Genomic DNA, 13,855 nt, shown 5'->3' on the forward strand with positions numbered 1-13,855 from the left:
TCTTATACTATAAGTTACCTTTTATGTCATAATTTTAGGATATTTGAGAGGGGTTTCAACCTAATAGGAGTTTAAATAAAGATTCTATAACTTAAGGGTTTTAGGAAATTTTAGAATTAGCAAAATTTCAAGAACCAACATGGTTTCTTTAGCATGACCTTACGAAGACATGTTTATGGATTTGAGTCAAGTACCAATGGTATTTATGTTTTTATTTTGGTTTATATTATGTTATTATTATATATGGTTATTTTGATGTCTTTCGATTTGTTTAGATCAACCTATAGATGTGGAAATTTAAGAGTGTATCCAAACTTGTATTTTGAACAATTGATGTGTATATCATTTTGATTTGTTTATGTTTCTCTATATTATGTGTTGAGTAGTGTAGTGTAGGAAATGTGAATCAAGGACACAAAATCTAAGCTGATCACATAACCTACTTATATATATGCATATAAGGGGAGAGAATATAAGGAAATGGATCCTTCTAATCCCATTTGTAAAGAATTAGGTCTAGGAAGATTAGTTCTATCTAAATGAACAAGGAGCACTATTGCTAACTAGATCTAGGAAGAATAGGAAGAAAGTATCTAATTCCTTAAATTTTCTCCTTGTGCATGTGATGGAAAGTAGATCTATATAGATATATCAAAAAGATAAAGAAGGTAAGGAAACACACCTTTTGAATTCTCTTTTTTGCTGGCTATATTGATCAAAATGACTGGAAGTTTTCGGATCTAGGCTTGAAACTGTGTAACAGATGAAACCCAAAAATCTTCTGAAAATATAGCAGGAGTGAATTGGTGCTTCAGGGGAAAAATTGGTCATCAGGGATGAAGTTTTCCCCTAATGACAATGTTTGAAACTTATTTTTATTTCATAGTTTTGAAGAAAGTCAAAAAGGGTATTGTGGTCTACAACCTATTCGTTGATTCAAAATTTACAACATAAAAAAGATTTTTAATCATTGATGGGCAGTTTTCCTTGGTAAAACCCCAGTTTAGAAATTAACCTTGAACTAAAATAATTTATATGGCATGGATGTAAAGTAAATGTAAAAATTCATCTTTCAATTCTAGATATCATGAGTTGAATGCAATGTTCTTGACTTCACCAATGGATTTGGACCAAGAAGATGAAGATGAATGGATGTAGAAGATGTAACAGAGGATCTTGAATGGATCGAAGAAAATCTTGAAGATAAAATCCTTCAATTTCTTGAACACTTGAATCCTTGAACTTCAATGGAGGAATGCTTGAATGGATGCTTGAAGGCTTGAACTTGAATGCAAGAGTGATTAAGAGCTTGAACTTGTGGATGAAATTCCTTGTTATGAATATGGATTGAGAAATGGAGCAAAGGAAAGGGTTTATAAAGGGATCAACATTAACTAACTCCCATAGGCTGACCAACATATGTTTAGCACCCAAACATCTTGAAACACGAGACCAAAAGAGAGGGACCAAAATAGGGCTTCATTAAGGGAATTTTTTTCTCTTGATAATCATGTAAAAAATACCATAGAGTTGTCTCAAGGCTCCAGAAAAGGTCTTTGAATCCTAAAATCAGGTCTACATTTTGAGGAAATCTCATTTCGGTGTGAGGATTAGATTCCAAGTGGATAGATGGATGAAAGGAAGGACCTAGGGAAAATAGATCCTACCTCAAGCTTAACACAATGAAATAGGAGCTATAAAGAGGATCTATTAGGTTTTACCCCAATTCCACCTAGGAGAAAGGACATAAAAGGGAAGAAGATATGAAAGAGATGAGGAGATTTTCTTAGAAATAGATAATACTGAAGGTGGGTGGGGGGGGGAGGGGGGGGGGGGTGTGAATCAATATTCTACAAACTTACACTCATAATTGAATATTCTTAATTACTTTATAACTTTCATATGAAAGTAAACCAACAATACTGAATAGTAAATATAAACATACACATAGAGAACTCATACACCATTATTTGTTAACTAGGGAAACCCTGGCCAAGGGAAAACTCTGGTGGAGATGATACCCACAAGATGATTCACTAAACAAAAGGATCATATTAAGGATATTGACCCTATTAGGAGTTTATGAAGTACATATAGTGTTTTGAGTTCTTGTTAGAGGACTAGGCCCTATTAGAAGCCTCAACCCTATTAGGAGTTGCTTCAAACCTATTAGCAGTTGGTAGATCAATTATAATGTATGCAAGAAGAGCCCATTGACCTAACATGCAATTATACAATTAAGTTCTTCACAAGTACATGTATATATACAACACTTTCTCATTGCTCTGATCATACATCAAATTTTGCATCACATAAGGCTCCCATAGCTTTCAAGATATCTTCATGATAGTTAACATGTCATACATCTTACACATACAACACATTTTTCTACACAAGATAAGATCTTTATTTATACCTGGCACATTAGTAAATCTATGTTCAGTCAGCCTTCATGTCTTCACACACTTGACATAATATAAAATAACTTGTTAATAAGTATCCACAATGTTGTCTCATCATAACTTAGTAATTATGTTGTCACCAAAATAATTCCTTAAGTTGTACAACTTCATATTTTTGATATGATCCATTTTTTCTTTGTTAAATACTTGTACTAGTATTTCAATTGTAACTTGTGTTATATTGTTTGTACACATTTTCACATTGACATACATCATTATGACACCATCATAAAGCTATCCTCAATTGCGCATAGTCTAACTCAAAGTGAGTCATCTGTACACACACATCTATCTCTGTACTACTGCAAACTGTCTAACACTTAGACAATTTTCTAACTCTAAATGCATAAATTAAATGTTGAATAAATGTTGCCATAAATGATAACTATCTAGAAATCTAACTAATGATATTTCCAACAATCTCCCCTTTTGGTATTGATGGAAAATTGGCTAAGTCCGAAAATGATGTCATACAAAACAAAGAAAATAAAAGTAACTACACAAAATTTCCTTCAAAATATAATAATTTTATTCATGTTTTGATGGATCATTACATTCCTTATCACTCCTTACATAGATACATAAGTATACTCCCCCTTACATATACATATACAATTCCTTACATATATTACTTCTTCCCCTTTCATTTACAAATACTTTTCCTTAGTACACACAATCATACAATTTTCCTTACATATTATTACTCCCCCTTCGACATCAATGGAAAAGGTGTCAAAAAATGATCTTTGTATCCTAATATTGATCAACTTGATTTCCTAAAAAAACAATCTGCATATATAAGTTTCAATCTTTCCACTTCCTTCTTCTAGTTATCCTTTACTATATCAAAGATATTGATTAGTGTGCAAAGTGTATAGGATGCCACTTCAACTGCACTCAAGTTAGTATAGGCAAACTTATTATAAGAAGCCTTTGCTGCAAGACATTCCTCCAGTTGCCTTTGCAAAATGTTGATCTTAGGTGACAAGATTTCTCTAAGAGTAGAGAACCTTTTTACTACCTTTTCCTTATCAAACTCTAAATCTTTGTTTGCATTATGTATCTTTTCCACTTCTATTCCACAGTCTTCAATGGTGGCCTTAGGGAGTTGTAACTTTGTAGTGAGTGTATGGAGTTCACTCATTTGACCCTTTATTTGATTTTCAAAATCTATCAAGTAATTGTATGACAACATGCACCCTCCATACAAATTATTTCCCTCATCAATATGCTTCCTTAGCTCCTTGACACATCACTAGTAAAATTTAACCATATTTTTTGATGAATATTGGTCAAAATGTCGACCAACCAGTTCATCAAAAAATTTCTCATCAAAATTTTGACCAATCCATTGGTCAAAATCTTTCAAAAGCCCTAGTGCAATTTCTACCAAGCATTAGTCAAAATTTCGACCAGTGCTTGGTCAAATTTTTTTTGAGACATTCTATAAAACAATTCACATGCCTTGCCTATGATTTGACATTTTTCATGCATCCTGCACTCTCTCATCTGGCTGATGATGGATTATAGAGAGTGATCTGAAACAATGATGCTAAAAAACACACACAATCAAATCCAAAATGAACTTGCATTACAAATGGATTGCATAGTTTGATCTTATTTGAATGGCTCGCTTATAGCATAGAATTGCCTCTTGGGGCCTTCCCATAGCCTGACATTGGATATATATAACAAATGAACATGAGCACAACTTTCCATAGCTGAAAGTGAATAGTAGAGCTCCAAACAACAAAAATTTACCTTAAAAACATTCCCTTGATTCAAATGAGCATCAACAAAATTAGGTTTAATTTTGATTGCTTCCTTCATATAAAAACCAACCAATTCAGAATGACAATAACAAATTTTTCTAGGATGTTTTTCCACATGAAAAGATACCCATGAGAATTAAAAACTACAATCTTGTTGCACATCTTGTTCATTAAGAACATCTGCTCCACCTTGGATAAACCCCAAGTGATGTGTAAAATATACTACACATAGAATAACAGCTAACCTTATAATCTTTCATATAATCTCCTGCTTCCATGAATAGGCTAGCCAAATTTGACCAAGCAATTGCAAAAGCTGGGTGTATGCGCAATGCTTCCATATAGCATAAGTAAGCCTGTTCATGTTAAAATAATAAAAAATATTCAGCAATTTCCAACATCAAACTTTACCAATCAGGCCAATGTGCAATATTTTATAAGACAAATCCCTAGACCATGCTGAAAACTCTAGCATTTGAGTATTGAATTTATATCAGCTAGCAACGTATCAAGAGAAAAAGCATAGAGCTTACAAGTTGAGTTAATCCTTGTGCCTTCAACAGATTTGCAAGGTTGTCGTGTGCATCAACCTGAATAGTGTACCAAAAAATTCACAACCATAGAATTCAGGCAAGTCTTGAAGTACATATAAAATGTACAATTTCAATGAGAGAGAGGCTTAGAAGACAAGGATTTAGATGAAGAGCTTGATGGCAACATTCGCAACTTTGCTCAACCTTCCTTTCTGCATGTATGCACTGGCTAGATTGGATCACGCATCATAGAAGTTTGGTCGTAACTTCAAAAAAAAATTGGAAAAATATAAATTAACAAAAATGTAAATAGAAGATCTAAAACTACTCTCAAACATCCTACTAATATATAGTAGAATTAGTATATATTCAGATAGTAAGGGGACTGAGAAGTCTTATAAATAAGATGGTTTCTTGGAATAAAGATTTCCAGTGAACAAAAACAATCAGCATAACATTGATTTCAATCATGTATCCATCACAAGGTTCAAATAAGATTCAACATATCAATAGACATTTCTAGCAATTGCCACTGAATGGTATTGATCCATTGCTAGAGATATTGGTAGCATGGTTGTATGTCGTTTTAATGAGAAATCAATTTTATGGTGATACTAAGTCCACACCAATAACAATTTTCAAATAATTTGTCAAGTAATAAACAAATGGTTCTAAGATAAAATAATCATATGTGGCATCATTAAACAATGGAGATAACCAAGAACATTGGATGCATCCCATTCTCATGTCTATTCATGCCTCAAGAGTGGATATCTTTAAAAATCATCAAAAATAGTTACTTCTCTTTTCTTATCATCTTGGATATGCTCTATTTCAAGACAACAACCTAATGAGCTTTACTGGAGCAAGTATGAACATCATATATTAGAGACAGTATCTAAGAGATCACACACTTCAGAATGTATATCAGAGATAGCATACATTGAAGTGCAAGAATTCATTGATAACCAAACAAACCACTGCTTGCTCCTAACTGATTACTTTCCAATGAATAATATTATAGATTATCAGATATTGCAGTGTGGTTATAAGCAATAAATATCAATAGCATATTTCCATTGTAAATCAAAGATAGCATAATCAATCACTACAAGTGATAGAATTCATCTTTCACATTGGATAGATCCATTTCATGTCAAAAATTTCAATTTCCATATAAAACATATTGCATGCATCATAATCATATATCAAACATTACAATTAATAGATAACTGACATTGTGCATATATTTTTCATCAACTATATATCAAAGATTGTGTCAATATCTTCCATTACATTCTTAATTCATTTTCATTTGACAAAATAAGAACTAAAGATTGGATTAATAGTCCCAACATTCCTTCATAGCCACAAAGGGACATTATATACATAAAATTTAGAGTTGTAAGAGTAGACTATTTTTCATGCTATGTTTAAGAATACCAACCTTCCAAATTTGAATCCTTCCTGTTGACTTCACCTTGATTGACCCATTGTCCCAATTTCTTTGTTTCTTCAACCACTTTAACTGATGAAAAATGTATTGCAATGAAGTGTATTCCATTATAATAAATTTTTTGCAATCAATTGTTATCAGGAATATGTTCCTTTCTGTTTAACACCATAAACACCTAATGCTTGTTGCTGACAGGGAAAAAAGATTGAACATGTTGTCATGTGTTACAATTTTCTTAGTACTCTAAGAATTCTTTACTAGCTTATGCATCAAGTGGTGCTTCATCATCAGATAAGAAATATGCATTAATACATTAAATAGTTCCTAACCTTTTGAAATAACTGGACATTCAAGAACACTCCTTTGTGAAGAAATCCTTTCTTTGTCGATGAAATCTCTTTCTATTCATTATTTAAGCCTAGAAAACAAGGTTTCTTTTCAATGGTACCATGAATCTCTTTTTTGTAAAGAGATCCTTCCTTTGTTAATGGAAAATCTTTTTGTTCATGATTTATGCCCACAAAACATGGTTCCTTCTCAATGGTATCATAAATCTCTATGAGGGAACTGTCAAATTCTAGGCTTTTACCAATTTCTATTTCCTCATTATTCTTTAGGAACTTATAATCCAAAAGCTTTCCACAATCGTCATATAAGAGAACCTAAGAGTTCACAATAATGTGTTAGTCCAATGTCCAAGTAAGTTTATAGCATAAATTTCAATAAATCTCTAATTGACACCATTTCTACTAGATTCAAGTTTGTAATTCAACAAAAAAATATGCTCTAATTTGTAAAGAAAACATGCATATGACTTTGATCATATCATTGACTATGAATTCATATACACAAACATTCTAAATTGTAGACAATCATCATAAATTATGATGTAGCTTTTAAATTCTTCTATTAAAAATGGTTAGAGTTGCATGTGCATGCCCTCTTTTCTCATGTTTTGGTCTTGTGGCTATGCTGTCCTTTATGTATCAAATAGCATATAAGATGGTATATTGTACATGGAAGCAGCCAAATAAGACTATCTGATTCAGATCCTATGGTCACCAATCCCTGAAAATTGATCCCAATCTTTAAATTTTGGGTCTGCAAGTATAGAATTGATCATAAGCATCTACAAGTCCACATATCTGAACCCTCAATTTTTATTGTAAACCCATGCTTACATTTTGACTAGTAGTTATGAGCTAATTGAAGTTCAAGTTATTCCAAATTGCACACACAATGATGTATTAGGGACTAAAACTAATTCAAATAAATCATCTACAAGAGTAAGAAACATGCATTGAGCACATGAATGCCAACATTGCATCATTTTCCTATGAGCATACTACATGCTTGCTTATTGTTTGATTTCTATTCATCACTCAATCAGTCCATCTAGGAGTCCAACCAAGGAGATCATAACCTTCATAATTCAGCAGATTTCTTAAAGGTGTTTCTCAACACTGCACAATTAGTGCATAGCTTCCATTCTATATATATTTAGAAGCTTATTCACCTAATAATGGTTTGGAAATCACTGCAAGGTGTATTTCACTGTAAAGCTCTTGTTAGTGGCCTCTCATATATATATATGGACACACACACACACACACACTATGTTTAGTAGTATAAGGCAATAGATGTGGACATAATCTCCAAAGTTTTCTATGTATATATCCAACACTCAACATTGTTTGGTGCCAGGTAATGTCTTGCTTTTTATAAATACTGGAGGGACCCATTTAGCTCTCATTTTATTGAACAAAAAAATAATCAAGTTACAGTGTAATGAAAGAAAATATGCAAGTATCAAAAAGTTGAAAACAAAAGCTATATTTATTTTCTATATTAATAATAAAAGTAATAATACCTAAAACAAGAAGTCATCTCAAATCACTTTCCAAGATCCACAATCAATGCTGGGGAGATGCTACCACTTAGGAGGTGTTTGCTTCATCAAGCTGAGTCAAACGTCATAAGAATTCAATTAAATTAGGGGCAAATATGTCTTAAAATCTCATATCACATAAAGGCTACTGAACATGAATAGCATTTGAACTGGTCATTTCGAAGATACGGTCCCATTAATCATTCCACAAAGAAAAGCTCATCAACCAATCATAAGCAGTTTCAAAAGTTTTTCTACAAATCCCTTGTCAGCTTTCAAGATCTCTGTAATAGTCCTCTTCTAATGCAATTGGATTCTATCCTCAACATAATAATAGCTGCACACCATCACAGAAATAGCTAAGAAAGAAAGCAAAAACTGACACTCAACCCTTGTTCACATCTTTTGATCCCTCAGGCAGTGCATTCTCTCTTTCCTCATATTTTTCTCTGTGATCTAAATTAAGTTTGTAGGTCAAGGACAATACACTAGCTATAGAATGTGATGTATTATTAAAAAAACTTAAAATACTATATTTGCTTAGGCAAATTGGATTTTTTTCAATAGTGTCTACAATGAAGACAATCTGTGTAGAAGACTTGTATGCTTGAACTTAAATTCACTTATTTCATAGCTTTTCGTACATAGATTAAAAAGTTACTTCAAATTGTAATTTAGGGTCCTTTGTGAGAATTAGAAAGTCACTCCACTTGGTCATAACTAGTCCTCCTTGGAGGTCAATAAGGAAAAACATTCTATGAAAATAGAAATAGTATTAGGAGTTATTTATTTCTGGTATCCATATTTTCTGAGGTTATGCACTGAAGCTTGGAATTCAAAACTTGGATATGGGTTAGAACTTGGAAGCCTTATGAAATTAAAGCTTAGATCATGAACTGATTTTAATGCCCTAAGGAAATTTTTTTAAACTCTTAAGGGCATCTAGATAAATTCCATGGGCAAATTCCACTCTGAAGGGCCTCAAAGATGTAGAATAAGAAAATGTAGAAACTACTGTAAACTTATTTTTTTTGGAAAGTTCAGAATTATGTCCAAAATTGTTATTTGGATGATTGTGTTACTTCTTTGATCATTTGTTTATCCTTGAGAAGCAGTAGGTCCCATTGCTCCTAATTGTAAGACATGAGGTAAGTTTTCCTGATTTTGGTCCATGGTGAACCATTTTCTCTTTTGCCAAAATTGTCCAACTCTAATGACTGGATGGAGTGGAATCTATCAATTATTCATTTCATTGACCACTATATCAATGATTTGATTAGTAGTTATTTTCATGGCATTGGTCATGGTTTGGTCTTGTGCTCTATAGTGGCTTAGCAACATCCGATATGTGCATGAGTGGTGGGATTTATGGATAAGGTAATTCTGCTTTGACCACTAGAGGCAACTTGTGGTAGGGTGCCTACATTATCACTTGTCTTCTTGTTGATGGCTAAGGTCACTATTTTCCATTTGGACCATTGACCTAATCTTTTTGAAGATGCAACCATAATTGTGTCCACATGAAATTGATGAGTGCTATAAAGCTAATCAAACTATTACTTGTATTTCCCATTATTATGCTATAAAATTTTGTGAACATGCTATCTTTGTCAAATGCATATAACAAAGTTTTTTTCTTATCTAGTTCCCTTTTAATGCAGGGTTAGGCCTCTTCCAACATGACATGTAGTGCTACATCAATGGATGCAATTCTTCAAGTAAGTTTTTTGAAATGGATTGTATCTTATGAAAATGTGAAAGTCTTTTGAATGTAGATGCATGCTAGTGTGAATAAGGCTATTTGCTATCTAACTCTTTCTTAGCTCTTTTCATGCTAGGTTAAGCTTACTTAGGGTATCTTCATCAAATGCATACAAGAAAGTTTGTTTTCTTAACTAGTTCCCTTTTAATGTGGGGTTAGGCCTCTTCCAACATGACAAATAGTGCTACATCAATGGATGCAATTGTTCAAGTAAGTTTTTTAAAATTATTTATACCTGTCGAATCATTTCTTCAATCTTCTATTGTGCACTAATATCAAAAGGATCGGCATTAAGAAGTGCCTGTCACATACAAAGCCCTTATAGAATTAGAAAAGAAAAAAGAGGCAGTACCTTAAACAAGCAAAACTCTGTATGTCTCAAGCCGAAGGTTAGAATTAATATAAGTATTGATTACGAATTGCTACACATTCTAAGTAAATATCAAAATCAAAAGAGGATTTTTCATGATAAAACAAATTCTTCAACAAATAGAGAAACACACAATTAATATCATGTTTAAGCAACAACATCACTTATTTAATTCATCTACAAGAATACATGAAAACTTGAAATGAATTCATTAAGCACAATAAGCACTACCATGGAAAATCTAAATGCCAAAGCAAGCAAAGAATTAATTTTTCCATTGGGAAAACCTTCATCCAAACAAGCACAACCTAGAAGTTCAAAACCATAAGTAGAATGTACAAGGTCAACAAAGAATAAAAATTCACATTCTAATTCTTCTTGTTGTATACGTTCTTGCTATAACCTTTCTTGATGGTGTCTTCTAAGAATGTTTTGAAAAGCATCTAAGTTATCCCTAAGAGTAGCCTCTATGAATTTTGGATCTTTCTGCAAGATTTTAAAGTTAAAATCAGAACTAAAAAGATTTAAAAAAATTTGAAATGCAATGCAAGGAAGGCTCTGGGACTTAACTTCCCACTTCGTAGCTGCTTCCAACTATAAAATAGAGATCAATAACATTTTCCTTAACAAAATACCATACACAAACCAAAGAATACAAAATATCTATGTAGCTCATGCAATATGTGCATAGCCTCTTGGGATTTAAGTTGCAAGTGGTAAAATTTTAGAAATGGCATTACAGGCTAAATGGAAATGCCTCCAAACTGACCTAGACAAGAACACTTATCTCAATTCTCTGTGATAAGTCCAACACTAGAAACAACATTTAAAAAGTTTTGAATTCAACAAGAAGAAGAAACCAAGTGTAGTTTTACATTATTCAAAGACCTTACAAAAAAATTTTGCAATAATTTTAAGCCTCTCGATCAAATAAACATATAGTAATTTATTTATGAAAGGAAATTTTATCTTGAAATAAATGTTAATTAGACAAATCCATGAAAGGCAAAAAAATGATTACCAAATGTGGGGCAATAAATTAGCCCAAAAAACTACTAAGTTCAACACTGCATGAGAAAATTGTGAAAATAATAATAAAGATTGATTCATATCTACAATCATGAAATTATATTCAAAATTAATACAGTCTGAGCATAATAGCTGCTAGCAGTAATAGAGAAAAATTGCAAGGCATCAATTATAAATAGGCCACACTACAACATACACAACCTATTTCCAAGACCTCAAACCAAAAAAGGAATCCAATGCCGACCTAGCTTCAACTACCTTCATCCTCCATATTAGTTGAGAAGAAACATTGCCCAAGTTTTCTTAAAATTTTAATATATCCCTGGCTTCTTCTCATAGATAGTCATCCACTGTGGAAAGGATGGAGGACTACAACTGCTAGTTTAAAGTAAAAATTTTTGCATTCATGAGGAAGGGATAAATCACACTTAAATTCATCAAAGATTGTTGAGTAATGGACAACTAATTGCCACATTATCTATTGATCCAATCTGATATAAGCCATGTGCACTCCATAAGGGAAGTCTTCTTCAATTGGAGATCACCCTTGTTAGATGAAACTACCAAGTTTACTGCTTATTCAAATCATTTTACTTTTGCAAAAGATGGTGAAGTTACAGTATGCCTATATAGCATTGCTACATATGCCCCTATCGTTGGGTCATTTGAAATCATTAGGTAACTTCATTGTCTTATGCTTCACCCTCAATTGGTAAGCATGTAATATTGGTGAATTGTTGCCACCTGACATGTGGCTCTTGGTCCTAGCTTTAAGAATGATACAGATAATTTTGGGGTGTGCATGGCAATTGAACATCAATGGTGTTAATAGCCTCAATGGAAGCAAGGTGTTGTCAACCCAGAATCTAATAAAGAGTACAAATTAGGCTCGTGATTATTTCTTAGCTCATTTGTATCAAACTCCTCTTAGATTGACTTCTAATGTAGACTATGAGTATGTTGATACAAGGTTGCACTATAGGCTTTGGTTTCTCACCTTGCAGAAATTGATTTAGGTATTATTGTTGTTGGGAAGAAAGTGTTTGACATTATTTTCAATGGCATCAATTTACACCAGATAGATATCTTCAAGGGAGTAGGAAGCTTCTCTAAATTTCATTGGCAGCAGACTGCTCACAACTTTACCAAACCAACAATGAGCATAATGTTAGAACCTCTTACTGGAACTCCAATAATCAGTGGTCTTGAGAACTATGCATTGATTCCAATGGATTTCACAACTGAAACATCAGAAGTTTTAACTATGAAAGCATTGAAATAATCTTTTCAAAATCCTGATTGAATGTGATGTAATGGAGATCCATGCGCTCCTTCTACATGGAATTTATGGCACTAATAAAGATAGCTCTACTTTTGTTATAATGTGCTTTGATCTTGGGAGTCAAGGTTTAAAGATTTAGATTTTCATTAGTGAGAAAATCACCACTTTCTCAACCTTGATAAGCCTGAACTTGAGCTCTTATAGTTTAAAAGGTAGTATTTTTTGGGAGCTTGGACATATATCCCTTAGAAAAGGGGATTTGTCGAATAAACACAGACATGATTTTGAATAGTCTAGGCTTTTGACAACTTCAGTTGGTATTACTTAATGGCAATGAGATGGAAGGACGAGTCCTTGAGGCTTTGTAGGTCATTTAATGATGGATCCATCATATTACAACACACTAGACCAATCAATCTTAAAACATTGCATAATTTGTGTTTTAGTAGTTCTAGGCATATCAATGCATGAATCAACAGAAGTGGCTATATTAAAAGGCATTTCAAAAAACTAGTTATTTCGTCTATGTAATTAGGTGTGAAAAGTAATAAATGATGATTATAGAGGTGCACTCCATAATGAGTAGGGTTTGTGTCATGGTAAGTGCTTAGTCATTGCAGTTAAATTTATTGTAATACACCTGAGGAATGTCCCCCTTGGTCAACCAGTGCTAGAAGAGGAGGTCCTACCCTCCTCAATAATTGGTCCTAAAGGGCACTACTTGGTCACAATGTGGCAGGCTTTGGACCTAAGTTTGAAATCCCCAACACTCAAGAAGAGACCTACCTTAAGAGATTTAGTACAAATGCCCTCAACCCTCCTCGGGTTACTGCCAAAAAAACACCACTCTAGTTCTAGAAAACAATAAATAAAATCACTTTTAGGCCATCCCATAATTGAAAAGCAGCCACTTTTTATTTCCTAAATTTTTTATAGTAATATTTAATATTTGAAAATGTTTAATAGTAATATTTTATAGAATAGTTTACCATCAGTTCAAATATGCTTTTGTACACAATTGGCTGATATATGCTTGCGTATGTGATCAAGGTAGCATTAATTCTCCACTTTTTTTCTCTCTTAAAGCTGATTAGGAAAAGTGTGCATAGAAAAAGCATTTAGTTCACTAAAAATCCTCTATATTTCACGGTTTCTTCAATCTTCCAAGTGTCTGCCAAATCAAGGTGTTGACTCCAAGTTTGGGTTCAAACTTAGCATGCCACATATGTTCTATAGTCAAATCTAGCAAGTATGATTATGACTAATTTTTCTTAGGGATTACACATGTTTCAAACTCGTAT

General features: G+C 32.8%; 1 pseudogene; it reads left to right on the forward strand.

Annotated features, from left to right (window-relative positions):
* The window catches only part of LOC149568096 (receptor-like protein 4), a 31,127-nt pseudogene extending 18,205 nt beyond the window's left edge, over positions 1-12,922 (forward strand).
* The last annotated feature ends 933 nt before the right edge of the window (positions 12,923-13,855 follow it).

The sequence above is a fragment of the Cupressus sempervirens genome, chromosome 3 (assembly GCF_028749045.1).
Source record: "Cupressus sempervirens isolate cs-2001-9-10 chromosome 3, ASM2874904v1, whole genome shotgun sequence".
In the NCBI taxonomy this organism is placed as follows: domain Eukaryota; kingdom Viridiplantae; phylum Streptophyta; class Pinopsida; order Cupressales; family Cupressaceae; genus Cupressus; species Cupressus sempervirens.